We start from the raw sequence: 10,036 nt of genomic DNA, 5'->3' as shown, positions 1-10,036 counted from the left end.
CCTGATAAACGTTTTATTGTACCCCAAAAACGTTTCGAGTCAGTTGTCGAGGTCTCCAAATCATCTCTCTGACGTTGAATATATTCTTCTTTCTTTGTTCGACATAAGGACTTGTATTCACTGCATGTTTTCTTATATTTCAACAAGAAAGATTTGTCTTTTGATTTTCTAAAAGCATTTAGAAACTGACATCGTTCATGCTTTTTAGAGAGGCATTCACTATCGTACCATGGTGAAGTGCTGCGATTGTGACTTTCTGGTCGTCTAAACATGGAGGCAGCTGAAAGGATGGCGTCCGTGAATATCGAGACTGCTTCTGCTACATTAGTCAATGAACACATGGCTGCTTGTTCGAGTAATGCTTAAGTCTCCGAGGATTCCATATGATGAAGAAAGTTGAGTTTACACGACTCCTTCCATATGTACCTGCACTGATCTATATGGGTAGAGGTCGGGTTCGGCAAAGAGCTACCGGGTATATTGACCTCTAGCTGTATGGGAAGATGCTGGGATTCAGACCGTGACACGATGTGAAAGTTGGCGATTAACAATGCTGTTTGATATACTTATTCATTGTTTCTCCATATTTCTTGCGGAACATTAATAAATATTTCCTAATTTGTTCCGACGACAAGGGAGTAGAAATGGTTGCATTATATGCAATCGAAAAAGAGTCGTCGCTGTGTTCGATCGATAATGCGTATTATGTAATCTTTGTTTGTGACAAATGCTGATCAGTTCCTAGTAAATGGCTATAGGATATTACATTTGCATGCTAAACGTTTTCAAAAGCTTTAATTACTGAATAAGAACAATGCTGAAAGCCCCCCAACTCCAACTTTTGTCATGATGAATATATTTAAAAGATAACACATCATTTTGTTTTGTAACACAAATAGGTTTATTTATATGAATATGTTTTGTGTTAGCTGATTCCATTAGCCAAGATTTCAAATCTTACTCTCGCCCTCAAACGGCATTTTATGTACCCTTCAATGTGTTATTATTTTCACATCACCAAAACCTTGAGGCATATTATATAGACATTTTTGTACTGTTGTCATGTTACCTGAATATACTGTTTGTCTATTGTTTTGTCAGATCCATGAACGAACGACGGGTTATCTTTCTCTGTTCCGTCATGCAAGGCAATGGTCTCTGTTATTCAAACTTTAACAATGCATTTGTAATAACAACTCTCAAAGAGAGTTAGACGTTGACGAATATACTTGACCTTTACCAGTCAGCCAAATCTCATATCAAATACAGGTCCTATCACGTGAAATGGTCACTACGTTGATCTAGCTTCAACACAGCCCAGGATTTATCAGTGTCATGGTTTTTGGTCTTTGTAGGTCTGGATTTGTTTCTGCAAACGATACTGCAGAGGAAGCAGACCGCAATTTCTTTGAACACATCGAGGACCGCTTTTATGTGTTAGTATCGTTTAAAACGAAATGTTATTCTTGATAATGGATACAAATTTTTTAATTACTTTATTATTATTATACATTACTTACACCCATAGCTTTCTGAAGTGAAGGCTGATCTGTTGATTTAAAAACTGAACAATATGTCAACTAACGTGCAAAAAGCCTTGGCAACTAAAAAGATTGAATTGTTGAAAGACAGATACTTTCACCAAAACGCATCAAAACCAAATCCAATCCCCAAATCCCCAGAATAGGAATCCGTGTTATGACTGCAGTTTTTTGCTCGTATTTTGTGTTGAAAAAATGTTTGTTGTTTTTTTGTGCTAAAATCACGTGATTTCCGAGTAACTTGCGCATGCATGAATGGCCTAAAAACTGTTCAGTTCACATGTTGGGGAGGGACGCAGTATTAACAAAAAACACAAAAGAAATGCAGCAAATGGCGGCACCATAGCACCATGTTTCAAGAACGTTGAACTGCTACTGTGGGCAACTTGGTCCAACGATTCAGAATGACAAGTAGGACAACAGGCAGAACAAGCTAGGCACCCTGCGTCTACGTAACAGATTCTTCCCTGTAAAGTCATCGAAGACGAAAGCGTCGGGTCGTGTGGTCAGCAGACAGACAGTAGCAAGACGACGAAGGGCAGCCGGTATATGAGCCTATAGGCCCTAAAGAGGCCCGCTGTTGACCTATGAACATCGAAGACTAAGATGGGCAAGCACGGTTTTAGCACGTATTGGTGTTTAAAATACCGTTTATCATGGTCATGTGTGTTTTGTTGTTTCGCTATGGAGCTTCAAATCGGCTGCCAAGTGTCTTTCGGACGTTAGTTTATACAACCAACCTTACCACAGGTCCATGGTATCTTTTGCTGTTCGAATGCAGTCCTCTGGGTTCTTCTACAACAATAAACCTTTTTGTCCACATTAAATCTTTAATATTGCTTTTCAAGAATGCAAACGATGTAGGTACGCCCATTATAAATATTCACCCCCCAACACACGCCTTCACAACAGATTAGTCTTTTTGTTTGTTTGTTTTGAATATTCATGTCAACCGGAAGTTGCGCACTCAGTGTCAGAAACATCATGTAGCTGACATTACTGCCAATCTTGGCTTCCACCCCTTGCAGAGGCCGGAAAGAGGAATTAGTTGGCCATGTAAAGTAGGGACACTGATAATTAAAAATGCAATACTTTTTATCGCTCAGTTAATGTAGGTGTCTTCATGGGGTCGCGACGGTAATGTCAACGAAGATTTCATAGGCGTAGGAACAGTTTAAAAATTTGTCTTTTTTTCCCTTTTTTAGGGTGGGTGAGGGGGGGGGGGGGATTCGAAATTGATAACCGTGGAGGGATATATAAAAGCGCAGACGAGTTCACTTGAAACTTTAATTAATAAGAAATGCATTACATTATTCAGGTAACACATGTGTTTGTTTTAACTAGATCAACTGTTTATACAGGCTAGTGCATCTCGCGACATGATCAGCTCTTATGAGAAAAGTCCAAAGTAGGTGCGTCTTCTGTCATTGAAAGAAATGAACTCCCGGGCAACATCCACTAGACATAGTTCATCAGCAATGGTTTTGTGGACATGCAGTAGCAGAACGTTGTTCAGACGTTCCCGTGTCATTGTAGATCTGACGTATGACTTCAGGCGTCGAAGCGTGGAGAAAGTGCGTTCTGATGTTGCTGTGGTGACAGGAATAGTCAAGTAGATCTTCAAAAGGGTGCTTATCTCCTTGAACAGGTGCCTTATTACAGGTGATGAGTTGATAATTGATACAACAGTATCAATATTTGTGACTTCCATGATTAAGCATCCTCTTTCAGTGGAGACAGATTTCACTGTGTCATGAAGCATGGAAAGCTGTGTGTTCAATCGAACAAAGTCAACATCATCTTTGTAGAGTTCTCTGATGTCAGAAGATATTTGAAAGTTCCGTCCATTTGCAGCAGACAGCAACAGTTGCTCTATCTCCACAGCAGTGTTAAATCCTTTCTGTGAGAATCTCAGCTTTAGTTGCTCTGAAACGATGTCTAGACCTTCAAAATATTGTTGGCGATAATAATCTTCCACAGAAAGAAACGTGTGAGTATTAGATCCATCATCCAATCTCTTGGGCCTCTTCCGGTAGCGTGGTAGACGTGGAGGATCTGTTTTGTCTTCAGCTTCATCAACAACAGACTTGTAGAACTCTGAAAAAGTCTATGTGCTCCTCAGCTTATCATAATACGCAAGTACTTGCTCTGTTCCCTTTTGAGCGTCCTTTGCCGTTGTTTCTACGCTTTGAATGGAGGAAGACAATTGCTCTGATGCAGCAAAAATTTGGGAAGAAACTTTCAGCCCAAAAAACACACTAAACTGGTCAAACTGTGAAAGTAAACCGCCTGCAATCCTGGCATACTCATCGTGACCCTTATTGATTTCTTCAAATGCTTTTCGAAGAGTATCAAAGTTCTCCAAAACAGAGTTGATAGATCCCGTTCTAACTGTCCAACGTGTTGGACACAGATGTCGTAAGCCACGAGTTCTTTCAGTTTGAGGCACATCCATGTCAAGACTCTTCTCAATGGATGGAGCTTTTTGAAGATTCTTGAATAGGTGTTCTCGTTTTGGAGAATATTTAATGAGCTTGTTCACTTCAATTGTGATGTCAAGAGCATCCCTGAGAGGTTTGCATGCTCTAGTGGCTTCCTGCAAAGCCAAGTTGATACAGTGGGCGAGGCAATGGACATGAACTGCCCGTGGTTCATCTCTTTGCAGTTGGACAGCAACTCTATTGACATGGCTTTGAAAATTACTTGTACCATCATAGCCTTGACCTCGGCAATTCGATAGTGGTAAATCACAACGGATGAGTGTGTCTTTTAGTACTTCTGTTAGTGTTGCTGATGTTGTGGAAGGAACCTCATATAGGCCAATAGCATCCTCATGGAAATCATTATCCACCCAACGGATACATATGAGACATTGTTCTTTGTTTGATATGTCTCTTGTTTCATCCGCCATAACGGCAAAGAACCTGACAGCTTTGATTCTCTCAAGAATCTTCAGTCGCACAGCTTGGCCCAGGAGCATCAATTGCTCATTCACAATTGCAAGTGACATACGTGTATATGTTTTCTCAGATAACCATGTTGGCAACCCCTCTATAGCAGAACCTCTCAGTTTCAGAAGCTGAAACAAGTTCGATTCCTCTTCAATATGCCCTCGAAGCGCTAATCCTTGCCTTGATAAGAATAAGAGACATGACAGCTGCACAAGCAGAAGCTTTCGTCTGCACTGCTGTTCCTTGGTAACTTTTGCCAGAAGTAAACTTGTGACTTTGTCATTACCATGTTTCTTGTGTTTTGCAAGGGTATCTCTGTGATATGAATTCTTATCATGCTTTTTGAACTTATCTCCAGACCTTTTCCAATTGTTGAAACCTTCTGATATGAATGTTGCTTCAGGTTGTCTAGAGGTAGGATGCTTCTGCAGATCACTGTCCTTACCGTAAGCCAGTCTGCAATAAAAGCAGAAAACTTTGTTTCTTGTTGTACACAGAGTAAGCCAAGGATATTCATGAAACCATGAGAACGAGAAAGATCTCCCAGTTTTCTTAGTTGTCTTTTTCAAGGTTGATGCAGCATTTGGCTGATAAGGTTCACTAATATCATAACAACAAGGTGAATTTCACACATGTTGACGTTCATCTTCATCACTACCGGACGATGATTGGAGCTCAGATGTCAGAGAACTCTCCATTGAAACATCCTTACTCTTGCTTTCACTGATGGTGTCTGGAACTGGGTTTATATGAGACTGAGAGTCTTGTGTCCGGGGAAATTCTGATGGTTTTGTCTCACTTTGAGATTGCTTCTTGCTCTGAACTGAAAACATAAAATCCAACGTCCTCTGTTTCTTTTGTTTCTAATTTTTTTTTCACTTTCTGCCAAGTCAGCATCAACATGTTTTTTTCTCAGTATCCAAACAAGCAACAAAACGATTTGGTGACCAGTTCTTAGTATTTGTGTTTGTATAATGTGTCCACATGATGCAGACAGGTTCCTCCTCCGCATCATTCAGAGGGTGTATTGTTTGATTAAGTACATGTCTGTTTGTAGCCACATTTTGGATTTTGGGATAGATAAATTGAACTGGTCGTTTCAGAACATTTGGCAAACTAAACATGTGTAAAACTGATGAATATTCTCCATTTCTTGTTGTTTTCATTACTAAATGTCTGTAACGCTGTATGTTGTCACCCTCTGCAGACTGACTTTCGGATGACGTCAAAATATACTGTAATAGTGATCCATTACCTTTGGCTTCAGAAACACTTGATCAGTTTTGATTCATTTAAGTAATGTTCTTCATTGGTGATATGATCAAAAACACCTCTCACTCGAAGTTCAGTATAATAATCTTCAAAACCAAAGCAGAGTTGAGACGCTGACCACCAAAAACAGTTTCCATCTCCATAACATCTGACTTGGGTAAGATGTGTAGGAGCATCATCTGGATATAATATTCTAGCAACGTGATCAATACTGAATTGCATATTGCTATAGTTTGGCAAATGACTTAAATCCAGTTCAAATTTGTTTGTGTTTGACTTTGCAATTTCTCCACAAAGAGTGTCCCAGCCCTTGTCTGCAGCGTTAGAATACTTCACAAGAAGGTCTTCATAGTCTTAAATATCTGAAAAATAAGAAATTGGAGTCACTGTCACTTTTTCTTTATGATAATCATATTTTGGGTGCTGACAGATAGAATAATAGGGTACTGAAAAACAATAGTTTTATACCATAAATATATTATAATTACATTCAATAACAAGGCAGAAGTGAGCGCAGCTCACATACCCCGCTTATAGTCTGATCGCCTTCAATACCATTATTGAATACCAAAATAATATTTTAGGAAAACATTCAATTTTGGCATCATGCAATTGAAAGCCAAAATCCACAATGGCACCATAAGGGTAAGTTCCATGGCAAATTTGAAGTTTGGAAGTTGTATAGTTTTTGAGTTATGCTCTGGAAATAAAACAAAGTCGGAAATTTGGGCCGTTTTTGGTGAAAATTTCAAACATTTTGGGCAGTACAGAATTAAAAACCCCAAGAGGCACAATGCCACCATAAGAGCAAGTTCCATGCCAAATTTGAAGTTTGTAAGTGGTATAGTTTTGAGTTATGCTCAGGGAAACCATTCCGGATGCACGGACACACGGACGGACGGGCGGAGGGCTATATACCCCCGACTACGTCGTAGCGTGGGTATAATAATGCAGCCATTCATACATGAATTCGGCTTTCAAATAAAACCAGCTCTCTCACTGCCAATGTATGAGTTTGAAATCGTGTCTTATTGATATTGTTTAGATTTTCAATAAATAAATCAAACAGTACCTATTATACTTAAAATATGGCTATTACTGTAAACTTATGTTACTGTATAGACTACACTGTAATGTCAATGTATGTTGTCAACTTACCGCTGATTCTAATCCATCGAAGCCATGTTGGCTGTTAATAACAGTGTCAGCCTGACTGCCTCTACTTTCACTTTTGAATGACAAGAATTAATTTTCTTTGATTATATCATTAGCGGAATTTTTTTTTTTATCATGTTATTTTTTCAACGTTACCAGGGGCTTGAATTTGTGTTTTATTCTCTATTTTGGTCCCTAAATTTTTTTCCAGCTTGTAAAAATAGGGTGTGGGTGTGTGTGTGTGTGTGTGTGTGTGGGGGGTGCCCTCCATATGTTTTCGGGGGGCAGCTCCCCTCCCTCCTTCCCCCTGCCCCCCAGTTCTTACGCCTATGGATTTCCATAGTCCATCAGTTGCTAATTATCCTTGACCTACTACCCTCCGAGGTCAATAACTGGCCTTGACGTTTCAGGCGGTAGTCCACCAGTAAGAATCCTTGGGAATACCAGTAAACAGAAGCCGAAAGGACAACTTTTGCCTCCGTCTTCTGAGGAGACGTTGGATATTTCTGTTTTGTCTGTAGAGGCATAGGGACGCTCAGTGGTGAAGGCGTTCACTCATCACTCAGTAAACCCAGGTTCGTGACCTTCTTAGGTTACATCGTGTGATGCCCAAACAATGGACCTTAATCTGCTCACCCCTGCGTTCTTTGATAACAGTTACAACACTGAAGGCTTTAGTGAAGATGAACACTTTTTGATGGTAATATTTCCAAAGTCGGCGCATCACCATCTTTTCCCATCTTTGTTCTGGCGAACCAATGAGTTTCCTTCGCCCGATAGGTGACCTGTGTACACCGGTCAATGTGCCATCCAGGCTGACCACAGCACCTTTTAGACTCTGTTTCACAAGCCCGAGGACCCATTCGCCGGTTGGTAAACCGGTGTAAGACTTAAAGACACCACGTAGGTTTCGTAACTTGTGACTCAGCAGAGCAGGGTCAATACTTTTGAACCCATCAAACTCCACTCCGCCGCCGGCTTGATTTGTCTTCTTTCTTGTACACCTTAAGATGTATGTACTGTGTAATGAGATCGACACAGAAGTTGTATCTCATAAAAATGATAAAAGTAAAAGCAATTCAGACATTATACACATTTATTCACAACTGTCAATGGTGCATCTGCAAAGAAAATAGTTACACCGAATTAGACACTTGAATATACATTCATGAATATTATACTTGCGAAAATCAAAACGATATTGTTCAATATTACTTCCAGTATTCTCACTCAGTACTCAATCACTTGTATGGTCTAATTGGCCTTAATCTAATCAACACGTCCGATCATAAGATTCCACTGTTTTTATTGCTTGTAAAGATGTCCATAGCAATGTGATGTCATTACGTGACGTTTTTCAGCAAAAGTCGAAATAAGCATTCTGTCCCCCCCCCCACCACAAAGCGATCACCACGTTATGATGATGGTAACTGTCATTCTTCATAGTCACAGCGCTCTGATCGTTTTGTGGAACGTAGGTGCAATATTTTCTTAAAATTGGAAAATCAGAATGATGGATTTTCATTATTTAATACAATCACTATGGGTAGGACAGACAGCAACCAACATGCAACTCCGAATCACAGATTACGTCCCTCCCGAGTTACATTTTGAAAAGGCCCCTCACGTACGAAACTTAGGACAGAAAATCTGTAATTACTTACGAGTTGTGTAATTCTAATGTGATATAATTACGACCATACGAGGTATCATACGAACATAATACAGATAAGACATCAGTATAACATATTCCAAGTCAGCCAACGAAATACGTCACTGAGCATGCGATATGTACATGTTATCGACAGTTTGTTTGTTAGTGAGTGCCTGCATGCGTGCATGCGTGCATGCGTGTGTGTGATATTCAAAGAAGCGTTCAAACTTCATTTTCAAATGATCATTTCATAGGCGCATACGACGTTTTCTATAATGTAACGGCGTCCCTAATACTATTGTAACAGGGATAAATCCAGGGATTGTGTATTGTGTACATACATTTATAATTAATCATTTTCATTTTTATTCTTATTTCAGGTGATCCGACAGACGACTTCTCTATACATTATATATATGTTATATGTTGTCAATCCAGTTGCATCTTGTCTTGGCCTTAACTGTTCAGTTCTGTGTTACAGGGCTGGTTCATTGTGTATTTAAGGGTATCTGGGTCGATCTACTTTTATGTCATTGTCTTTAGTTGTTTTAACAATAGCCCAGGCTCAGCTTCTCAGTTGATTGGTGTAAGTTCAAATATACTTCTCACCGCCATGTTACTAATCAGTTTTGCACCACACTGTGTCTACATGAGGACTGTTTTAAAGATTGAGTTTTGATCTAAGGTTAGTAATTATACTGTTTGTAATATATACATAGCTAATTAAACCCTAATATAAATAATTGTATAACATAGGCACAAATATGTTCAAGATAAATCAAATGTAAATATTTACACAGTATGCTATTTTACCTGTATGAATGTGCGTATGGTTGGTTTTTGCTATATGTTTATGTTGGCTTGTAGTTCTTGTTTTACAAATGCTGTATATGATGTAAGATTGATCTGTTTCATCAATTCTGTATCTTGTTTGTAACTCCATAGTGGTAGTTTCAAGTATGTATATATGTTGGTATAATGGTATTATTTTATGTGTTGTCTCATGGACAATACCTCTCATCAGTGTATCCTGTTTTATGTAGGATTATTGCACGTGTTGGCTGCCCGGCTGCTGGGTGCTTGAGCACACTCCCGTGTCACCCACAGGGTAGGTTTCATTGTCTGTTTTTATAGTCTGTTTCATGATATGCCACATGAAATGTCACTTGTAATAGTAACAATAGTATATGCCATTTTTCCTAACCTGCGTGAGATTATGTAAGACAGGTACATTCTTTACTTAAGTCTTTGTTATTCCGATGTGTATATTTGAAGACATGCATTTATGAGATGTTTATACCTACATATATATGAAGGCATATGTTCATCGGATGTGGTTTCAGCATATACATATACATTGTATAATTATGATTGTTACAGAGTGTCTACTCCTACTACTTCTTCCACTACGGAATAAAAGATATTGACCTCACAACCCGTAGCCTGTGGTTATTACAGAGCAC

General features: G+C 39.2%; 1 long non-coding RNA gene across 1 annotated transcript; it reads left to right on the top strand.

The window, feature by feature from the left end:
- Positions 1–8,875: 8,875 nt before the first annotated feature.
- On the top strand, positions 8,876–10,005 carry LOC124253042. Its single transcript, XR_006892078.1, has 2 exons — positions 8,876–9,681; positions 9,954–10,005. It is a non-coding gene; the product is annotated as an uncharacterized LOC124253042 (long non-coding RNA).
- The last annotated feature ends 31 nt before the right edge of the window (positions 10,006–10,036 follow it).

This window comes from Haliotis rubra, unplaced genomic scaffold (genome assembly GCF_003918875.1).
Source record: "Haliotis rubra isolate DU_JTF1 unplaced genomic scaffold, ASM391887v1 Scf53, whole genome shotgun sequence".
Classification (NCBI taxonomy): domain Eukaryota; kingdom Metazoa; phylum Mollusca; class Gastropoda; order Lepetellida; family Haliotidae; genus Haliotis; species Haliotis rubra.
This window is presented reverse-complemented; position numbering and strand designations above follow the sequence as displayed.